Source organism: Myotis nattereri, assembly GCF_964212035.1.
Source record: "Myotis nattereri genome assembly, chromosome: 4".
Classification (NCBI taxonomy): domain Eukaryota; kingdom Metazoa; phylum Chordata; class Mammalia; order Chiroptera; family Vespertilionidae; genus Myotis; species Myotis nattereri.
The window spans coordinates 46,862,923-46,886,101 of record NC_138079.1 but is presented as its reverse complement, the minus strand read 5'-3'; the positions used below and the strand labels follow the sequence as shown (position 1 = coordinate 46,886,101).

Here is a 23,179-nt window from a genome sequence, read left to right as displayed (position 1 = left end):
TGGTTGAGCATTGGCCTATGAACCAGAAGGTCACTGTTCGATTCCTGGTCAGGGCACATGCCTGGGTTGTAGGCTCAGTCCCCAGAAAGGGGCATGCAGGAAGTAGCCAACCAACGATTCTCTCTCATCATTGATGTTTCTATCTCTCCCTCTTGCTTCCTCTCTGAAATCAATCTACACTAATAAAAGACAAAGATGCTAACTGACCATACCCTTGCTACGCTCATCAGCCAATCAGAAGAGTATGCAAATTAATCCAACAAAGATGGCCCTTAAATTTGCATACTGCAGGCAGATCCTTCTGCACCGCCCTGCGTGGGCGGCAGCGCGATCCTCAGCCTCCACCTACCCTAGTGTGGGATCCAGGCCTGCCATGTGCAGCCCGGGGCAGGGGGTGGAGGGGTGGCAGCGAGATCCCCAGCTGCCGCCCGCCCCAGTGCGGGATCCGGGCCTGCCATGTGCGACGAGGGGAGATGGGGCAGGCACCATGGGATCGGGCGTGCCATTTGCCACCAGGGGACCGGGCCCAAGCCAGCAGGTGGTTATCTCCTGAGGGGTCCCAGACTGTGAGAGGGCACAGGTTGGGCTGAGAGACCCCCCACCCCCCACCCCCACCCCTGCCTGCCAGTGCACAAAAACACAGAAACCAATGAACAGGAAAAGCCATCAATTCAAAAATAAAAAAAATTTAGGGAATATTTTACTAGCATGTAAATGTAATAAGAACAAAAACACATAAAACTAACTACACAAATATAAATCATTTTTAGGGTTGATCTGTGTACTAACATGAAATAAAAGCCAGATCTAAAAATTTAAGCTTCATTACGTATATTCAAATAAAAGTAGCTTTCCTATGTGTCAGATATATTAAGGTTTAGTGTAATTAAAAAAAAAATTACCTCCTTTATCCAGGATTGTTAATTTTTGTTCAAAGTAATACTCCCCCTCACCCCCTTTAAAGTAAAAGCCTTTATATTTTAGCAAAGTTGCTCAGTTATTTTCCAGATGAGGATGACTTCATCTGTCAGTCTCTAGTGCAGTTGGTTGGGAGTTATCTCAATTTCCACCCCTCTCTGATCAATATAAGTAATCCTTGATTAATTTCAGCTGTAATAAAAGTTAAGTTGACAAGAAAATCTAGATAGGGTTGAAAGCTGGCACAAAAGCATGTTCAGTTTTGGTCTTAACTCCATATCCAAGGTTTTAGAGCAATGTTATTATATTTATTTTATTCATTCATTCATTCATTCATTTATTCATTTGGTAATATATCTTCAATAGCTAATCTGTGACTGTTGTTCAGTAGTCCCTGATCTAGATATTACATGCACAATAATGACTAGAAACTCTCATTGTGGTTACATTCTATTAGGAGGAGACAGAAAAAAAGTTAGAATGTGCTAGTTAGCAAAAAAGATAGATCAAACTGAAATCTGAATAAATGTTGTAATCAGGATAATCTGAAAGAGCGGAACTGGGAAAAGTGGTTTCTGCCCTCATGGCAATTCACCTTGAAGAGTTAAGGCTTGCTTGAGATAAGGAATGGTAAGAAGTGAAAAACTGAAAGAAAGGTATTACTGGCAGAAGGAAAGCAAATGTAAAGGCCGAAAGCAGGGTAAACAAAAAAGACAAAAATAGTAACATTTTTGAAAACACAATTAAGTCTTATCTCTTGGAATGTCACTGTGACGTAAAGAATAGCTGTGATGAACTGATGTAGGTAGGATCTTTTAACTGATGGTTCAAAGTCTGAATGTTATTCTAAATACAGGGAGAAACAACTGAAGGGATTTAAATATGGTAGAAATACAACCTCAATTATGCTTTCAAATATCCACTGTCTGATGTGTGGGAAATAGTTTGTAATGGTCAAAGAGGAAATTGAAGTAACTATTACAAAGGTCTTAGCATTTTGTTCCTGGAAGTGAAGATGACTGCGTGCACAATGGGACTGGAAGTGCAGATGGAGGAAATTCTTCAGATGGGATAGAACTCAACTGAATTATTAGATATGTTACTTAGGTTTTGTGGGAGAGCACAGATGTAGCTTTGCAAGTTTGGGTCATTGATTTTTTAAATGTTATTTAAAACCATGGGGATAATTAAAGAATTGCTCTTAAAGACAGAAGATTGTGACAATGCACTTTAAAAGCCTCTAAAATATATAAAACAAGGCTTAGTTTTATGAGAAAGTTCAAATGGACCAAGATCACTTAACAACTCATATTAGTACCTATAGCAAAGGGCTGGGAGAATATAATATACTAAAGGCCTGGTGCACAAAATTCATGTGTGTGTGTGTGTGTGTGTGGGGGGGGGTTCCCTTCAGCTCAGTCTGCATCCTCTCCAATCTGGGACCCCTCGGGGGATGTCAGAGTGCCTCTTGTAATCTGGGACCTCTGGCTCCTAACCGCTTGCCTGCCTGCCTGCCTGATCGCCCCTAACCCCTCTGCCTGCCTGCCTGCCTGCCTGATAGCCCCTAACTGCTCCCCTACCAGCCTGATCACCCCTAACTGCTCCCCTGATAGCCTGATCGCCCCTAACCACCACTGCCTCGCCCCACATCCAGGACCCAGGATTTCCTCCTCTGGCTGGTCACAGGCACCCGGGACCTGGGCTTCCCTCCCTCTGGCCGGCTGCAGGCACCCAGGATCTGGGCCGGCTTCTCCTTGGCCGGCTGCAGCTGCAGGGAACCATGGGCAGGCGGCTTCACCCAGGCCACAGCCCAGCCGCTGGTGCCCAGGACCGCAGGGCAGGCGACTTGTCCCTCTCCCGGGCCGTAGCCTCAGCTGCTGGCTCCTGGGACCCTGGGGTGGGTGGCTTGTCCCTCTCCCGGGCCGTAGCCTCAGCTGCTGGCTCCTGGGACCCTGGGGTGGGTGGCTTGTCCCTCTCCCGGGCTGCAGGCACAGGCACAGCCATTGGCTCCTGGGACCACGGGGCATGCAGCTTGCTCCTCTTCCAGGCTGTAGGCGCAGGCGCAGCTTCTGGTGCCCAGGACCATGGGGCAGGCGGCTTGTCCCCCTCCCAGGCCACAGCCTGGCTGGTCCCTATTCCTCTCTTGAGAGCTCATTTGTTCCTGGCTGGTCCCCTTTCCTGTCTCCCCAGTGTTGACTATCTGAGCAGTTACAGCGTGATGGTGTGATGATGTGAGGGTATGATGACCATTTGCATATTAGCTATTTATTATATAGGACAATTTGATTATATATATATCTGTACCACAAAGTAGTAAATTATTTTTCTTATTATTGAAAGTGTATTTCAAGAGATTAGGCTTTTGGTGAGAGCATACTATTTTAATGGCTCCATGTTAAAAAAAAAATCCAAAGTATGTGTAACAAAACCTAAGATAATATTAGAATATATTTCCATAATTATATTTCAAAATTTCCTATAAAGGTCCTTGCTGCCATGTGACATCACCGTAGCTGACAAACTTGTTTCCCATGGAGTACAGGTAGGCAGTTCTACTATAATGTATACTGTAATTGAACAATTAAATAAATGGATGATGGTTAAAAGCAAGTTTCTGTTGAATTAGAGTTTACATGTGAACACAAAGAGTGATCTAAAATAATCTGTTTGGTAGCATAGATTTGGAGACACTGGTTTATCTTATGGTTTTCTCCCTGTTCTGTTGGCAGAGATGTCTTATAGCTCTCCTAGCTGCTCAGGTCAGGGCTACTCTTGGTCTAACTTATGGTCCCTTTAATTGCTCAGGTCAGAATACCCCTGTCCTTGGTTTATGGCTGTTTTCATTGCTGAGGCCAGAAATGTTTCCATCTGCCTGTGGCATTTCTCTATCCTCTGTACAAGTAAGATAAGCACCCTGGCATCTTCAAGTCCCCATCTATGTATTCCTCTCCCATGGACCCTCCTCATTCCCTAAGCCTTCCTAATTAAGCTAGCTAGCTAACCCTTTCAAAAGCAGGAAATACATGAGCAACAAGTAAGCAATGTAGTACTGGATTATAACCCTAAGTATAAAATAAATATCCGTAAATCTATAGTGATATAAATAAATGTATCAATTATTTATATATCATTTTACAAATGAATTAAGTGGACATTTAGAAGTTATGGCTAAATGATAAATTAAACTACAAAAAATATTGTGTGTATTTTTAAGGATTTTAAATGATTCTCTAATTTTTCTGGGATTAAAACATTTTACCTCTGATGATTATATTCCTTTAATACTTAGACTAGCTCCGCCTCACGTGATGATTAGTTGAATAAGTTCTTGAATAGTAGGAAATTCCAATTGTGTTAATGCTATAAATTTTCTATATCCAGTGGAGAGAGATTGTTGGTCAAACATTTGAAAGGATTATGCATCACTAAAAATAAATGACTAACCTAGTATCATACTTGTCCCTGTATTGCTAACTGATTATAGAAAACTTTTTTTCTGAAAAAGATAAGAAACTGTCATTCATATTAAATTAAAATGTAAAGTTAGAATCCAAGAAAATTGAATTGGCTGATACATAGCATCTTGAATGTCTCCTGAAGTGTTATGAGTAATTATAGTAAGAGAATTCTCAGGCACCTGGCAACTTCTTGTAAAATTAGGAATGGTTCAGTTTGTTTTGTTATGTGAGAAGATAAGATTGGCATTGCTTTCATTATGACAAGGTAGAATCGCTCTCCTTAACATTATTTAAAAATGCGTTTGATTTCTCATAATAAGAAGAAATAAAAGGAATGTAAAAAACCTTTATTTAGATTTAAACAAGAAAGGAAAATTTCTGTTTTAGTATATTTGATCCTATGTAAGCATTTTTAATTTAAAAAATTTCCTATAACCCTATATCAGAAGTTCTGATGTAGAGAATACCATTTGGAATTAATTCTTTTATTTTGCTCTTTTGGTTTATTTGTCATAATAAATATGTTGAAATAGATTGGTTAATGTTGAAATAAATATTTGCCTGGCTCAATAATTTAGAGACCTGGAGACTAGTAATGGATAACAGACCAGTCTCAATTTTCTCTCTTGATGATTTGGTGATCCTTAAATATGATAAAGGCAGTTTTGTTTAATAGAAGATAATTTTAAGAGTAATGCTTGTTTGAGCCCTGATACACTGCTTACTTACCTGATTGAATGACCTTGGACAAGTTATTTACTCTCTCGTCTTCAGTAAAAACAGCAGAAAGATGTGGATATTAACATTTTCTTATCTAATATGTTTTGGTAGAACTAAATTAGAACTTTGCTATGGAGAACAAAGGTGGATGGTATATATCAAAGTGCCTCATAAAATTGAAAGTTTTAAATGAATATTAGTTTTCCATATCTATATTATTGCTATTTATAATTTCTACATGTTTCCATATTTTCTCTCTTCATTGCACCCAATTATAAAATTTCTGAGGTCTGGGCCAGGTAGCTCAGTTGGTTAGAATGTCATCTCCATATGACAAGGTTGTGGGTTCCACCCCCAGTCAGGCAAGGCATATACAAGAATCAACAAATGAATGCATAAATGGGTGGAACGACACATCTCTCTCTCTCTCTCTCTCTCTCTCTCTCTCTCTCTCTCTCTCTCTCTCCTTCCTTTCTGTCTCTAAAATCAATCAATCAATAAATAAAAATATAAAACTTCTGAGCTGATAGATATTGTACATATTTTATTAATATAATTACTTTTATTTCAAAGACATTAAAATTAATGCCTATTTTGGGTGTGGGCTGCCAATAATTGAATGATCCCTAGATCCCACTTATGAAGTGTCTTTATTTTAATTATGTGCTAAAAGTTATGTTCAGAACTTTGAAAATTATTTCAGTTTTGCTGTTGAGATTCAAACGACTGCTGAACTCCAAAGTATACATCACCACAAACAATTGTGTCTTAGTATTTTTTAAAGATATCTTTATTTTCCGTACAATGAAATAGCACGTAAGTTGAGTATCACTCTTTTAAAAATTTTAAGTAAATAAATAAGAAATCCAAGTTTACTTTTACTCATCATTATTTAGCAAAAATTTTCTAGAATTCAATTTTGTTTTCCCAATTCCACAGCCCTAGAAAACTGAGCATTGGACTGTGAAGTTGTAGCTATATTTTATTTTCATGATACACCAATACACACAACTTAGACAAGGTTCTTAACATCCTTCTCTAATTAAAATCTAAGTTGAACCACTGTCTGAAAAAATGTTACTATTATAAGAGACCCTACTGAATGGAAGGCAGATAAGCATGAAACTAGATTTTTTTCCAGCTTTCATTAACTTCATGAGAAAATGTCCAGAGAGATAATAAAACTTGATAGTCAAATTTCTACTTAGCTATCTATAAAAAAATTAGATTATTTTCTAAATTGAGAATTGAATATTGTTTAATTTAAAAAGAACAATTAATTACATATATTCCATTGTAAATATATATCACATTTATTTATCCATTTACCCATTGAGAGGTTTGGGGGCTATTTTTACCTTTTGACCATTTTGAATAGTGCTGCTGTGTACATGCATTTGAATGTACTAGTTTGTGTATTTGTTTTCAATTTTGGGAGGTGTATGTAGATTTAGGGATAGAATTGTGGAATCATATGGTAATTCTATGTTAGATTTTTTTGAGGAACCATTAAACTGTTTTCCACAGTGGCTATGGTAGCATCATTTTGAATTCCCATCAGCAATGTATTTTTAAATTTTAATCATCACAGTGAATATGATATGATACCTCATTGTGGTTTTTAATTGCATTTTTAATGATTAATAATAATTATCTTTTTGTGTGCTAGTTGGCCATTTATACAACTTCTTTGGAGAAATGTATATTCTACTTTTTATTTTTTAATTTTTTAATTGGCTTGTCTTTTTGTTTGCTTTTTAATTATTGATGAAATCTACTTATTTCTTCTTTACTCATCATGGTAATTTATGTGTTTCTAGAACATTGTTTATTTCATCAGTGTTTCTAATTTATGGCATATAATTTTTTTGTTTCTATTAGGTCAGTAGCATGTCCCAATCTTTATTTCTGATAATTGTATTTAAGTCTTCACTTTTTTTCTTTTACTTTTTAACTAAAGTCTTGCCAATTTTATTTATCTTTTCAAGAAAACAACTTTTTTTGTTGATTCTTTATTATTTTTATTATCCTTGTTTAACCTCTAATCTTTATCATTTTTTGTGTGTGTACTTACTTTGCGTTTACTTTGTACTTATTTTCCTCTAGTTCCTTAGAGAATAGAGTTAGGTCATTGACTTGAGATAGTTCTTTTTTTAATGTAATATTTAATATTATACTTTTCCTTCTGAGCACTGATTTCAATGCATACATAAATTTGGTATGTTTGTTTTTATTTCATTCCTCTCTGTTTTCTAATTTCCTTTGAGATTTCTTCTTTGACCCATTGATTTCTTAAGAGTGTGTTATTTTACTAATATTTATGAATTTTCCACCTTTTTTCTGATATTAATTCTAGCATAAGTTAAATGTTCTTGGAAAAGATATTTTGTATGATTTAAATCTTTTAAAATTAAAGAGAGTTGTTTTGCAGCCTAATATATGGTCTGTCTTGGAGACTGTTACATTTTTACTTGAGAAGAATGTGCATTCTGCTGTTGTTGGGTAGAGTGTTCTCTATATAATCTCAGGTTTAGTTGACTTATAATGTTGAAGTCTTCAATTTTTTTATTGATCGTATGGTTAGATATTCTATTCTTTATTGAGAGTGGATACTGACATCTCTACTATTATTGTGACTGCTTTATATATTTTTGGGGTATTATTGATGTGTATATTTATAATTATACTAGAGGCCCAGTGCACGAAATCATGCACCAGTGGGGTTCCTTAGCCTGGCCTGCGGGATTGGGCAGAAACCGGCTCTCCAATATCCCCTGAGGGGTCCTGGATTGTGAGAGGGCACAGGCCAGGCCAAGGGACCCCATCGGTGCACTATCAAAGCCAGGGAGGGACACGGGAGTTTGGACAGCTGGGGAGGGACTGTGGGAAGGCTCCCGGTCATGTCTGGCCTATCTCACTCAGTACCAATCAGCTGGACCTCAGCAGCAACCTAACCTACAAGTCAGAGCGTCTGCCCTTGGTGGTCAGTACACATCATAGGAAGCAGTTGAGTGGCCTTAGCATATCATTTGCATATTATGCTTTGACTGGTTGAACGGCCGACTGGTCAACTGGACACTTAGCATATTATGCTTTTATTATATAAGATATATACTAGGGGCCCAGTGCACGAATTCATGCATGGGTGGGGTCCCTTGGCCTGGCCGGCGATCAGGGCTGATTGGAGCCATCTCACCCAGTCCCGATTGGGGCCATCAGGGCCAGCCAGCTCGGGGGGAGGGACCGCAGGAGATTGGCCGGCTTGGGGTGAGGGGGGGGGGTGGAGCATGGGATGTTGGCCAGCCATGGGAGGTTGGCTGTGGGAGTGCACTGACCACCAGGGGGCAGCTCCTATGTTGAGTGCCTGCCCCCTGGTGGTCAGTGCATGTCATAGCAACCGGTTGTTCAGTTGACCAGTCGTAAGGGTCACTTAGGCTTTTATATATATAGATAATGTCCCAAAAACATATATACACTTTAACAGCTGATAGCTCAATTTTGAAAATGAAATGAATTTTGATGAACACTGCCTTTATAATTATTCAAAGTGTATGTATACAATTTTTTGGGACACAATCTTCTCAAGTAACTGAAGCTAGAATTAATATCAGAAAAAATGTGGAACATTCATAAAGATTAGTAAAATAACACACTCCTAAGAAATCAATGGGTCAAAGAAGAAATCTCAAGGGAAATTAGAAAACAGAGAGGAATGACATGAAAACAAACTTATGTAATGCATTGAAATCAGTACTCACAAGGAAAAGTATAATAGTAAATACTACACTAAAAAAAAGAATATCTCAAATTGGTAGCCTAACTATTCTATAAGGAACTAGAGGAAAATAAGTACAAAGTAAACCCAAAGTAAGTACACGCACACAAAAATGATAAAGTATCTACTTTACTGTCCTTATTTATTTTTGGTAGAGGACTTAGATTTTGTCTACTCTGTCTGATTTTATTATAGCCCACCTCAACTCTTTTTACTACTATTGTCATGGAATATTTTTCTCTATAATTTCACTTTGAATCTATTTGTATACTTAGATCTAATATGATTCTCTTGTAGATAGTATATAATTGTATCTTTTAGAAATGTGTTCTGATCATCTGTCTTTTGATTGGAGCATTATTTCCATTTATATGAAAAATAATAACTGACAAGACTGATTTTAACTAATTTGCTATTTGTGTTTAATATGTTATATCATTTTGCTTCTCATTTTCTCTATTATATTTTATTATTATTTTGCTATTTGTGTTTAGTATGTCATTTTGACGCTCATTTTCTCTATTACATTTTACTTATTTGTTTAGTTATTTATGTAGTGTTTTGTTTTGACTCTCATCTAAAGCCTTTTAAATCATGTAGAAAATAAAAGTGGAGTTGCAAAGTAAAAACATGTGAAAGCGACTTTCATATTTGCCTATGTAGTCACCTTTCCCAGAATAAAGGTATCTGTTTAGTGTCTTTTTATTGCAAATTGAAGTACTTTTATTTTTATCATTTTCTATAGGTCCACTAGTAACAAATTCCACTTGTATTTACCTGGGAATGTCTTAAATATTCCTTAGACACTGTTCACTTCATTCTTGTTTTCCTTTGCAACTCAAACCTATTGATTTTAATTGAGCTGTCTTTGTGTTCGCTGATTCATTCTTTTACCTATTCATATCTTCTGTTGAGCCCCTCTAATAAATATTTCTTTTAGATATTTTATACTTCTTGCCAGCACTGACTCTAGAGGTCAGGCAGAGGCATAGCTTCCAGTGTTCTCTGGTGTTTTGGGGGCAAATGCATTCTGAGAATGCATTTGGTTTTCTAAATTCTCCTGAGCACTTTGAATGACATGATTTCTCTTTTCTGGGAAAAAATTATCTTTCCAAGTTTTCCTGTTATGTTTGGATAGTCTACTTTATATTTCATCTGTTATATTTTGCCCCTGGTGCCTAGAGGTATTTTTTAATTTACCTATATTGTTTCCAAACAATACCCACCACTCTTCTGACCTTAGGTGAAAAGGAGATGAGCACCTGACATCAAGTAGACCCCAGGGAACATAAAATTACACAGTAATTTATGAATAGAGTCTGCTCTGCTCCCACTGGTTTCTGTCTGCGTGGTCAACACCAAGCCTGGAGGGTAATGGGGCAACGACATTAGTGGCTCAAAGCTTTCCTACCATTTTTATGTTGCCTTCTTCTTGTTCAGCATTTGCTTGGTTTCTTATATCTCTGGTCATTTTCCAGAGTACTGACAAAATTGGTTAGGATACTTTCTGCTTGTTTTTCAATGTTTCTGTGGGGGGATGAGTATTTGGAGCTTTCTGTCACTTCGGTAATGTCATTTCTGATTCCTTATTAAATTTTCATAACAACACCATGATATAAATAACATTATCCCTATTTTAAACATCAGAAATTTTATCAACTGGGGTTGAATAAGTTAGTTAAGGCAAAAATTTCTAATTTTTGAGAACAAGGAAAATAATCATATATTTTAAATATATTATTTCACATGAAGCTTCAAAACTAATAAGAAAAAAAGGTAAAAAATTTGGGAAGTCATTAAAATTTGGGTTTGTGTTTCTGAAAAACAATGGGTTGAGTGAGACTTAGCAAATAGATCTCATCCATCCTAAACATCCTATGAAGATTTTACTAATATCTTTCAAACCTCTCCAGTAAACTAACTTTTCTTGTATTTACATTAATTACTCCAATGTGATACGCATTTTTTTAATTTTGTTTTTATTTTACTGTTGATTCAGCCTTTCTAATTATTTTTCTTTTATATTCTTGTTAGTTTGCTACTGGCATAAGTAAAAGCCTTCTTATTTTCTCTGATGACAGAAGAGAGGAGAGTAAAAACAAAGTATTTTCATGCTTATGGGTATTACAAATATCACTTACATAAAATTCCTCCAGCACAACCACAACAAAGAGAGAATAGCAAATATCAATTCACATATGCAAATACCAAAAAAAATTGTTATTATAACAACATTAAAAATAAAAACCAATAGTTTTACCAGTTGTACCGGTTAATAATGCGGATTTTATAATCAAAGGAAACACGATAATTTCAAGAGAAACATCAAAAGTGCTTTATTCAAAGTAATGTCCATCACTAGCTACACATTTCCCCCATCTTTCAGATAATTTGTGGATACCGTTCCAATAGAACTTTCCTTGTTTTGAGACAAACCATTCAGAGACCCAATTTTCCACTTCTTCCTACATTTTGAGTGCTGCTCAGAAAGTGCGTGTGCCATCGACCGGAACAAGTGGTAATCTGAAGGAGCAAGGTCTGGTGAATACGGCGGGTGGGTTAATACTTCCCAGGCAAGATCTTTTAACGTGTCTTTAACGGGTTTTGAAGTGTGTGATGGTGTGTTATCATGAAGCAAAATTACTTTGCCGTGTCTTCTGGCACATTCTGGTAGTTTCACAATCAAAGCGTGGTTCAAATTGATTATTTGTTGTCAGTAGCAATCAGTATTAACAGTTTCACCTGGTTTTAGAAGCTCATAATACACCACACCTTCCTGATCCCACCAAACGCAGAGCATTGTCTTCTTTCTGAAGCAATTTGGCCTTGCAGTCGATGTTGATGGTTGACCTGGATCAACCCATGATTTTGTGCATTTGGGAGTCTCAAAATAAATCCATTTTTCATCGCCAGTCACAATTTGATGCAAAAAAAAACTTTCTTTCATGCCGTTGAAGCAACATTTTACTGATGACTTTTCAGTTTTCCATGTCTTTTGTTCAGTTGATGTGGCACCCATTTTCCTTCCTTTAAAATCTTTCCCATTGCTTGTCAACGATTGGAAATTGTTTGCTGAGCAACGTTTAATCTTTCTGCAAGTTGTTTTTGAGTTTGACACGCATCTTCATCCAATAATGCTTGTAATTGTTGGTCTTCAGACTTTTTCGGTTAACCTGGACATTCTTTGTCTTTCACATCGAAATCATCACTTTTAAAGCGTTTGAACCAGCGTTCACAAGCATCTGAGATGGAGCATGTTCACCATAAGCTTCCCGAAGTATACGATAACTTTCAGCAGAACTTCTCTTCAAAATAAAGTAATGAATTAAAACTCCCCCAAATGCTCTTTTGTTTGGCACAAAATTCGACATTTTTAAGCGTAAAAATATCTATGATGTTAACACCTTCAGAAAATTTGACATATGAAGTTTTGAAGCGTGCTGTCAATAAAACAAAGTAGCATACATATCAAATTGCATATATATCAACGCATGTGTAACTCCATCTATTGAAAAAAATCCGTATTATTAACTGGTACACTTGGTATATGCCACACAAATTAGAATTATTTTTTATATGCATGATATCGCTAAAGGGAAGTATGGAAGATATTTAGCAAATAAAACTGTATTGTACTATGAAAAATAAACAACAATAAAAATCATTGTGTAAGTCACCACCTCTGTGACTGCTCAGAAGACTCTGTAATAAACCATAATTTATATAAACATGTAAATTTCTATATGTATTGGTTTCTATTCCATTTTTAACTATTTTACAATTTCTGTTTCAGAGGGATAAAAGAAAGAGAACACATACCTCACAGAGTTATTTCACTTGTTACAGAGATAACTTTTGTAACAGATAAAAATGGTAATAATATACCGTTATCTGAACTAACATAGTATTAATATTTAGAAATAAACATCTTTCAATCTTTATTAATTATTATAAAATGATTTTTCATAATGCAGATATTTTAAGTACTGTGTGTCATTACATTTCTAATTATTAACCATTTCAAGAGTTAGTTTTATTAGTTTTACTGGTGTATAAATAAAGGTGCTGGATTTAATATATTCCAGCACTGGTTCAATTTTCAATTAGTTACTGGTACTAATTAGATAGGACACTTGATTTATTTCTGTTGCTTTACCTTTACCTGTTCTTTTTTCCTTTCACTCTACCTGTAGTCTAACAAAAAAAGTCAATCTATTTTATCTACTACTTTTGTTTAAATTACCTTAAGAGATAGGATGTAAATTCACTGTAACTAGCATCTCTCTATATTTCTAGCAAGACATTTGGCAATTAGTTCTAAAAGATAAAGATAAAACTGACTTCCAAATAAAATTTGTTATCCATTTCAGGCAGCTTCCATATTAATCAACATTTAAACTATTTCTCCCTCAAGCTGCTGTTTTATTCTCAAGATCTGAGTCATTTAGTCCTTAAAGGAGAATGCAAAATCTTCTATATGAATTGATTTAAAAGGATATTAGGGACTTAACTACCACTCCCACCTTCCTCCACTGACATACATAAATATTTAGCAAAAGCAGGAAAAACATATTTACTTTTCCCCAATATTATCCACTTGTAGGCTACCTTGCTATAAACTTCAGAAGTCCTTATTAAACTCTAATGGGAAGCTAAGCAGAATTATTATGACAAATATAAACTGTGGATTATTTCTGTGCATATAAGGAAAATAGCTTCCTTTTTCAAATGGTTCATTGTGATGGAGCCATGATTCTTTAGGAAGTCATACAGACCAATGCTACACCGAGCCCAGTGGAAACATTTAGCTTGAGCAACCTGTTTGCACAACAGGACGTAATCTCTGCATCTTTATTCGAATCCCTGAACCTGGCTCAAGAGAGCTGCCCTGCAAGCCAGCCGATGATTGTCCACTGGACCATCCACCTGTATAAGAGCATAGCCAGTTTTACAATGGCTCAACTGAATTGCTACTCTGTATAGATCAGGCATTTCGTTTAAAAACTGCTTTTATACCTGATTGAAAAAAACAGGTTATCGTGGCCTACTTGCAACTACTTTCAGTCCATCTACTCTGTTATAGAGCATAATAAATTTAATGTAATTATTCATCAACTACCCCAAAGGTCTTTTCTGAGAATAACTTTTGAAGGTTTCCTCTATGTTTAGAAGGATGGGACTTTTTTCTATCCCTCTTTTTTTCACTTCCTTCTTTAAAAGAGTATCTTAGCATTCCACCACCTGTAGTCTCAGCTAATACCAGGCTTGTGTTAATGTAAAAGCATTCAAACCTGTAAAGAATTTCTGTGAGTTTATTTGAGCCAAACTGTAGACAATTGCCAGGAAGCAGTATCTTAATGGATTGGGATAATGCTCCAGAGAATGGCGGTTTCTCATCTACTTTCATACACTGCAATCACAGGAGGGGATGTCTGTGGGTTACATGAAATCCACTGGTGATAGATTAGAGAAGCAGGATAAAGCAAAGTGGGGAAACCCCAGGGATTGGATAAAAAGTAAAATGATAGACACATACTTAGGTGGGTGCAGGATAGTTAACAGTCAACTACTAACATGATCACAATAACAATGAAGGAATTTGTGGTATCTGTCCTGGCACCCAGGCACATTAGGCCGTGCCCTGAGGGGGTCCTGAAAAATGGAAGTTACAAGTTACCCAGACATTTCAAGGATATGCTATCATAGATGCAAAAAGACAGACAGGACAGACAGGCTGATAAGGTTGACCTTATCAGTCAAGATACTGTCCTAGGACATAACTACACACCATTAACTGCTTTTAAAGTTTAATTTTAGACCATCTGTGGTTACTGTAGATCTCTGAGTTTGCAAGACTGCCATGCAGGCCTCCGCTGAGCTTGTCAGGTCAGCATGTGGCCCCTTTCCTTCACACTTGGAAAAGCAAAGCAAAATGGCAGAGGTTCTGTAATCATGACAATGGTTATTGTGTCATGAAGGATGGACACTCCAGGATTTTCAAGAGCAAATGTGTTAGTCCTGCGGGCTTTAATTCTTTCACTCTAAAGTTACATAAGAAAGCCTCTCTATTATCTCATATTGTTTTTCTTCCTCTTAAAGACTACAGGGTCTATATACAGGAAAAGCTATATCTTACCTCACTCCCACATCCTTATGACCATATGCACATATACTAGTACACATAGCTGAGAATATGTAAACCATTGCCTGAAAGCTAAACAAGAAACTGAAAGGAAGATGAGTCACAATCATAAATGCGATGTTAAATGATGGAGATGAGGGTGAATCTTAAGGGAAGAGTTAGAGATGGAAGAAGTTTAGGAGACATCTATGATCTCATTGTTCATGAAGGTGTGCATTTGTGATTTCTCAACCAATAGTTTAATTCAAGCTCACATGGTTACTTAAAGCATCTTTTTGGAAATCTCCAACACCTTAGTTGTGAACTCATAAAAGCCTCAATAATGATTCCTCTTTTACCTCAGCTCATTAAATGAGTATTTTTTAAACTGGCAACTTTCTATAGTGCAATTGTTGTGGAAATCATTCCAGTTAAGATTTTACTTTAGGGCCTATACCTCTGAATGGTTGAATTTATTTACCAACAGGAACATTAAGGGTGCCTGCTGCTGCCTGGAATGCCACTCACTAGTGACTTTGCTACCTGACCATCTTCGGAGACCTCAGCTCGTGTGCAACATCACTGAGAGCCCTTTGCCTTCAAATGGAGGATTGTGCCTTAGACCCAGGCCTGGAGCTGCCAGCCCTGCCCCATTATCACGCAGCAACACCATTCTGATTCCTCGGCCTGTTTGGGGGGGCTGGAGAGTCGAGGCTCTACACCAACGGTTCTCAACCTGTGTGTTACGACCCCTTTGCGGGGGGTCCAACGACCCTTTCACAGGGGTCGCCTAAGACCATCGGAAAACACATATATAATTACATATTGTTTTTGTGATTAATCACTATGCTTTAATTATGTTCAATTTGTAACAAAGGAAAATACATCCTGCATATCAGATATTTACATGACGATTCACAACAGTAGCAAAATTACAGTTATGAAGTAGCAACAAAAATAATTTCATGGTTGGGGGTCACCACAACATGAGGAACTGTATTAAAGGGTGGCGGCATTCGGAAGGTTGAGAACCACTGCTCTACACCCTTTCTTTATCCTGTTCCTCAGTGTCCATTCCCCTCGCTCTCCTCACCCCCTCACCCCCTCCTTTCTTTTCTGCAACTCCATCGGGGAAGCCCTATGACCAGACAGGGGTGCAGTCCAAGTGCGTGGAGTGTGGGATTTCCAGAGAAGGGAGTCGGTGTGCAGTTGGAGCCCGCAAGGTGAGCTCTGTGGCTTCGGGTGTGTGTGGGTGCGGGGAGGAAGGGTGGGTCCTGATGGCGGGTCAGGAGGATAGCCTAGGAAGCACTGAGCATCTGGATAGCTTGCAAAACAGTGGAATCCAGTCTCCCAAGCCGCTGCCCAAGCCATGCCCACCTCGCGGGAGGAGGCCGGGTCTCAAATCTCGCGGGATCTTGGCTGGATCTCACCGGTTCTCTGGGAGCCAGGGAATGCTGGGAGGGAAAACACCTGGTGCCCCGGTTGCAGGTAGCTCCTCGTCCCAGGCTTTCCCAGGTGTTTTCTGTCTCTCCCGCCTTTCAGACAAGCCCCAATTATTGCAGAGGCCTCGGCCGCCTCCTCCCCAACGCAGTGTCCTGAAGCCAAGCGGGGCCCCTCGCCCAGGGCCTGGCCAGGTAAGGGGGGGGGGCGGGGCAAGGGCTCAGACCCCAAAGGTGGTGCCGGGCGGGCGAGATGTAAAAGTGAGTCCCTTCAGACACCAGCATCTCAATGTGTGTGGGGTTAGGGGATACATAAATGAATGTTACGTTATTGTTTACGCTTCCACTGAAAATGTCTTGTGTTCATTTAAACAACCTATTTCAGCTTTATCAAAGTTGAGAGTTCTTAGTTGTAATTAATACAGGGTTTGAGCACAACCGTTGTGCAAGCAGTGAGAGAAGTAAAAATTGCTCCAATTTATTTAAAAAGAAGAAATTTATTTATCTTGATAAGACTTCTTTATATCTTTCATTTTGTTCTGGCAACAACTGATTGCTATGATTCCCATATTAGCCTCAGGGGGCAAGAGGGTATCAATTCATCAAACTGTTAGATGATATGGATTGAGTGATAAAACGCTAATTTACTTTTGCTCATTATCCCCTTTCAAGTGTATATTTATTATATAGAAAAATAGTTAATTGAAATAAGGGTCCTTCTAAAATTGAAATTTATAAATGGAGTTTTATCTCTTAAATTTTATATCTCAAACAAATGTACATCATGAGAACCTGCATACACGGTGCTTAGGAAGGGACGTTACTCATGGTGAGTGGTATTTATTTGTTTAATGCACAGAACCTGAATCCAAACATTAATGTTGCATTTTTTTAAAAGAGTGGAATACAGTATATACCTGGTATTATATTGCTCTTATCTATCTACTTATATATGATTATTTAATACATCATTTGTTTATCTTCTTTCTCCAACTAATTTATTGTACATTCCAACTAATTAGTCAGGGGATAGAATAACATCTGTTGAAGTGATCAAGTACAGCTTATGGAGAATATGAGAATGAAGCTAGTCCTTGAAGGGGAAGGTTTTAGATGGGCAAGAAAAGAGTTACTTAGAATTTCAGGCAGAAAATAACCGTGTATGTCAATGGGCAGAGTTTTATATGAAAATCAGCTGAGCTTTTTTATTTTAATTTTACTTATTCATTTACACACCTATCTATTAAAAAAGCATTCATAGAGTGCATATTGTGTTCCAGGAACAATGCTAAGCCTTTGTGATTCAGAATAAAATAATGCACAGTTATCTACAGTTGTCTCCAAACAATTCCATTGTGATCATGACATATGTATAACAGATTTAATATACACCTGTGTTATGTATTAAATCCTCACTATCTATTGGAGCTCACCCATAAAGCAGGCTATTGTTGAGCAGATGCTGTAAACAAATGATATAAAGCTAAGTGAGGAAGCACTGACAACTCTTGTGACTTACTGAGCCATTTAAAATGAGCAATGAGCCAAAGCAGGAGTCCTACAGAGAAAGAATCAATAATGAATACATTATCATGCATATTTCCCTAAGACAAGGGTAATAATCATGTGGCATTCACTTCTGTTACTAAATAATTTTAAGGAGCCTCCCCTCCCCCTCCCATGGACTCTAACATAACTATTTCTGGTTAAATAAATAAATAAAAATAAAGAGATCTTCACTGTTGTTAACACCATAACTTTGTTAGACTTTAGCTGCCAGTACATTTTTCAGAATCCATCGGCTCATTTAAACCTTCAGTGGGAAAATGGCAATTGAGCATGAGTTTTACATTAAAGCAATATTGCACTGACAAGAAGCAATGTGGCATTTCACCATTTCATCAACTGTGCTGTAGCCTGGTAAACTTACAAAGGATAAATAAATTCCTTGTCTTCTCTCCCATCTTACTTTCCAATCTCAAATTGAACATAAACCTTATTTTTGTTCTATTATTAAAAGGATTATTTTCATATTTTAAAAAATTACATCATTTTAGAAAATAAGACATTTTAATCCTACTGTTTTATCCATGATTTTTATTATGCACTATTGGTTTTTTCCTAGTATTTTCCTAATATATTATAAGCTGGTGGAGAAGTTACATATGTCCAATAAATAGTATTTACGTAATTTCAACTGCATTCATCAGGAGAAAATAAAGGATAAAGAAAACAACAGTGCAGGTTACTCTGGCCACCTTGTTACTCACAGGGTTTACCCCCTGGGTGGAAAGGAAAAACATAATTCTGCTATTTTCACAGCCAGTTTCAGTTGCCTCATGCCTTTCATAGATTGAATGTCAAATCCAAGCAGAGGTGCATGTTAGTGATTAAAGATATGTATTAAAGTATTTTTTAAATTTACTTTTATTAAATCTATTGAGGTGACAGTGGTTAATAAAATTATATAGGTTTCAGGTGTACAATTATATCATACATCATTTGTATATTGCATTGTGTGCCCACCTCCCAAAGTCAAATCTCCATATGGCTCTTAGATTTTTGTAGGCATCTCTTACAATTGCATAATTCCATGATTTCTAGGATTACAAAAGTGAGGAAGCATTATAAAGCTTTGGAAATGTTATAAAATACTTATATTTTTGTTTCCAGATTTGTACAGCCTAGACTACATTTTAGATGGAGTTAGGCTGAAAGTATACATAGGAGCCAAAATCAAGAATTTCCAAGTCATGCAAAGTATGCATGGTTTTGTATATAAAAACAATTTTTATAGTTTTAGTGTATGCTGAAATTTAAGAATCACAATCTAGGAAATACATATTTTTAAAGCCTATCAACAGAGGTCTGAATTTTCAAACCATTTGCCTTTAATATAACATTGATTAAACCCCCCATAGTTACTCAGGGCTCTATAGAGCATTATATACTGGGCATACAGGGTTCAAGTCATTCTTTTTAATATTGTCTTTATTACCTTAACATATATTAATAGAATTTGATTTCATGGGGGTAAGCAGAAATGCATCTTATTGGCGTAGGAGGGGGGATAATTTCTAATATTACCAACAGAAGATTAAAATATTTACAACTTGACTTCACAGTATCTCCTGATTTAGCTGATGATAAGATAATAAATAGAGACCTTATTTTACTTGACACTTTAATTCCTGAGGATGGAACTCACCACAATGCATTTTTCACCACCCAGCTTCACACATTCATATAAACCTCTCTTCAGCATTGATAGGCATTCAAATAAAATTTAAGAGAATAAACTGTTCTCTTATCACATATGGCAACCAGCATCTCTGAGGACCTGTAAACCAACATATTCTCTTTACTAACTTGGCACCTGATTATTGTAGACTTCAGAAATAAATGTCATTTTTTCCTGTTGGCCATTGATTTTATTTGATCCAGGCAATTTTCCATTCTTCTCTCTTGGGTCATACTCTTCAACCTGCCTTCAAACTCTGGACAATATAGAGGATAAGTCAAATTACCTTTTACACCTCATTAGCTTTAACAAATACATAGCTGGCACTTACACAAACACCATCTTACCTGCTGTTCTGTTCCTTATGATATTGCTTTCCCGCTGTTTTTACAGGTGGTATTTAGGCAGTGCTGTTCTGAGATATTTCATTGTTACTACATCATTGTCACAGATTTGCAGACACAAACCTGAGAACAAAAGTTAACTTGGAAAAAATTACGATCACACTATCAAAAGCTCACACAGCACCATTTGGAAACTATTTCTTTAAGACAATCAACACCTGCAAAAGTCAATGGAAATAAATCACTATTGTCTTCTTTCTTCTCATAATTATTGTCTCCCTCTTAAACAGTCTTGTGTCACATATTTGTTCATGCACTGTACTGAAGTTCTCTTTTTTCCTTTATAAGAGTAAAGTATGCTGGCATCAGTAATAAAATAGGCAATTCTTTGCTCCACCTTCACATATCATTTTGATATAGCTGCTTGGACTTCTGCTACTTCTTAGTATTAATCTGTAATGGTTATTATAAGTTGAAAACAGATTTTAAAGTGTTACTTTTTGTGGTTACAGTGAAAATGGAAAGCAGGAATTTTCACTGTAACCCCAAGAGGATAATCAAATGCAAATTTTAAATGTAGTCCAACCCTTTCTAAAACAAATAACCAACAAAATAAATAACATAAACTTTCTTGTTTTTCCTTTGATCAATTAAATAATTCATTTATTAAGTAAATAATTATTTCTTTCATGTCCCAGGCTCTGGGGATACAATATCGTATAAATCAAATGGGATCCATACTATATGAAGCTTATTCTCTGAAACAATGGAAGTGGGATTTGTGAAGTTTGTTCAAGGTTCCATTGTTAAGGAAAGGGCAGCAGAAAAACAAGCTGTGTCATAAACATCTAGGTTTTATCATCCTGGTCTTGCTAGTAAGACAGCCATCATTTCCATAGTTAAGTTAGAGTTGGACTTAAGCCTCTCCATGGCCAGTAGTCTGACAAAAAATAGAGAAGGGTCTTCAAGTAGGTGGAGGTTCCAAAGAACCCCCTTTGCACTATATTCTACCCCCTATCCTTTTATTTCCCTCTCCTAAAATCTATCCTCTGGGACTCTGTCATTAGCACATGGGGGGAATTTTCTGGGGAAATATTACATAGTCAGCAGCATCTCACACATGAAAGAGGGACTCTGGACAGAGATCATGAAACCAAATTTAACTTAAAACTTAGCTTCCCCAGTGGGCGAAATTCTTTAATGCATTCTGCAGTTATTAGAAATTTAGATTATATTCTTTACATTTCACAGAATTTCTCAGCTTTTCTTTTGTAACTAGGCTAAATGTGACACTACTCACTTGCCCTTATTAGGGAAACATATCCATTTCTTCTTTATTTTTAAATGCAAGTTCCTTGGCAATGAAACAAACAAAAATGGATGAGTCAAATTGCTGCAAACTTGCCCTTGTTAATTGGCCTAAGGAAATTTAATATGGTAGACATGAAAACTATTTGAGTTGAATGACCATATTAAAATTCCAGAGTCTTTATTTCCAGTGTTCCCAGTTAAGTCTGGGTGAAGTTAAGTTCCAATTTGAAAAGGAAATAAAGCAAACAAACTAAAACCAGTGATGTCAGTGCTAATTAATGGATACCATTCCATTCTAACTAAAGAGATTTTTTGGCTAGAAATTGATTCTTTGTCTTTGAATGGGGGAAAAAACAAAACCCCAAAAATGTTACTCTTACCCTTCTGCCAGTTAAGATTTTCACCATAGTCAGTGTAAAACTCTACCTCCCCATCCTCCACACCATTATAGGAAAGAAAAAAAAAATCAAGCAAATATCTTTTTCCTTTCTGGAAGGAAGGAGAACGCCATTTTTCAGTGCCTATGAGTTGCTTCTTCTAGAGAGTAATCAATTATTGATTGTGTGGGATTTCATAAATAAAGTCAAATGTAAGCAGGTGATTAATCATTCATTTCTGGTTCACCTTGAGAGAACAATACAATGATAACAAAAGCAAAACAAGGACTATGTTTCCTGTTTGTTCTGTGCAAGTTTGGAAAGTGCAGGCTCAGTTCATAAGGATTCTTGCACCTTCAGCTAAGACATTTGGTGAGGAAAATCACCCAGACAGGGAAAAATGACATTTTGAGAGTGTTAGATCCACGCTGATAGGAGCCAGGCCAAGAGTCGTTGTGAGAGAGTTTAAGAAATTTTATTAGATTCTCCTAGTCGGCTGACATAGTATATCGGTGTCAGCAAGCAAGAGAAGGAAGGGCGGGATACTTAGGTCTCCTGTGCAGGTCAGAGTAACCCGTCGGACTGGGTACAGGCAGGACTGGAAACTGGGTATAGGTGGTTTATTGGATACTGGAAGCCATTAGTCATGTCTTGCAAAACCTGAAATGAGAATAATAGGAAAACTGCAGGGAGGGCGAGAGTCCCAAGCAGGATGAAATGGAAAAGTACTGAGTGTGCAGGGGAATAGTAGAGAATATGCCTAACAGATCGTACCTACTATGTAACAGTAACTTTATATAGTTATATGGTTACTGTGCTAAACATTAATAACTTCTTCCTTTTTTTTTAAAAAAAGGCTTATATGACTGGTTCTGTTTCTGACTGAATTATGTGCTTATTTGCAATGTGACCTTGGGCAAGTTCTTTAACCTCCAATTTTGTTTTCTCATCTCCAAAATGGGGATAATACAGGATATCCTATATAATAAAAACATAACATACTAAGTGTCCAGTTGACAGGTTGGCTGTTCAGCCAATCAAAGCGTAATATGCTAAGGCCACTCAGCCGCTCGCTATGATGTGCACTGACCACCAGGGGGCAGATGCTGTGACTGGTGGGTTAGCTTGCTGCTGGGGTCCAGCCTATCAGGACTGAGTGAGATGGGCTGGACACACCCCAGAGCCCTCCCGCAGTCCCTCCCTGGCTCGCCAACCTCCTGAGTCCCTCCCCGACCCCAATCATGCACCAGTGGGGTCCCTCGGCCTGACCTGCACCCTCTTGCAATCCAGGATCCCTTGGGGGATGTTGGAGAGCTGGTTTTGGCCTGATCCCGCAGGCCAGGCCAAGGGACCCCACTGGTGCACGAATTCATGCACCAGGCCTCTAGTTATTTCATAAGAACATTGTGAGAACACACAACACATACACTTTATCAGTCAACCAGAGAAACAGAACCAGTATGGAGATATAAATA

The 23,179-nt window shown here is 37.3% G+C and overlaps 1 pseudogene across 1 annotated transcript in view; it reads left to right on the top strand.

Moving 5' to 3' along the window:
* Positions 1-23,179, top strand: part of LOC308518506 (nuclear prelamin A recognition factor-like) — a 41,614-nt pseudogene that overhangs the window by 9,006 nt on the left and 9,429 nt on the right. The gene's annotated exons all lie outside the window — the stretch shown is intronic.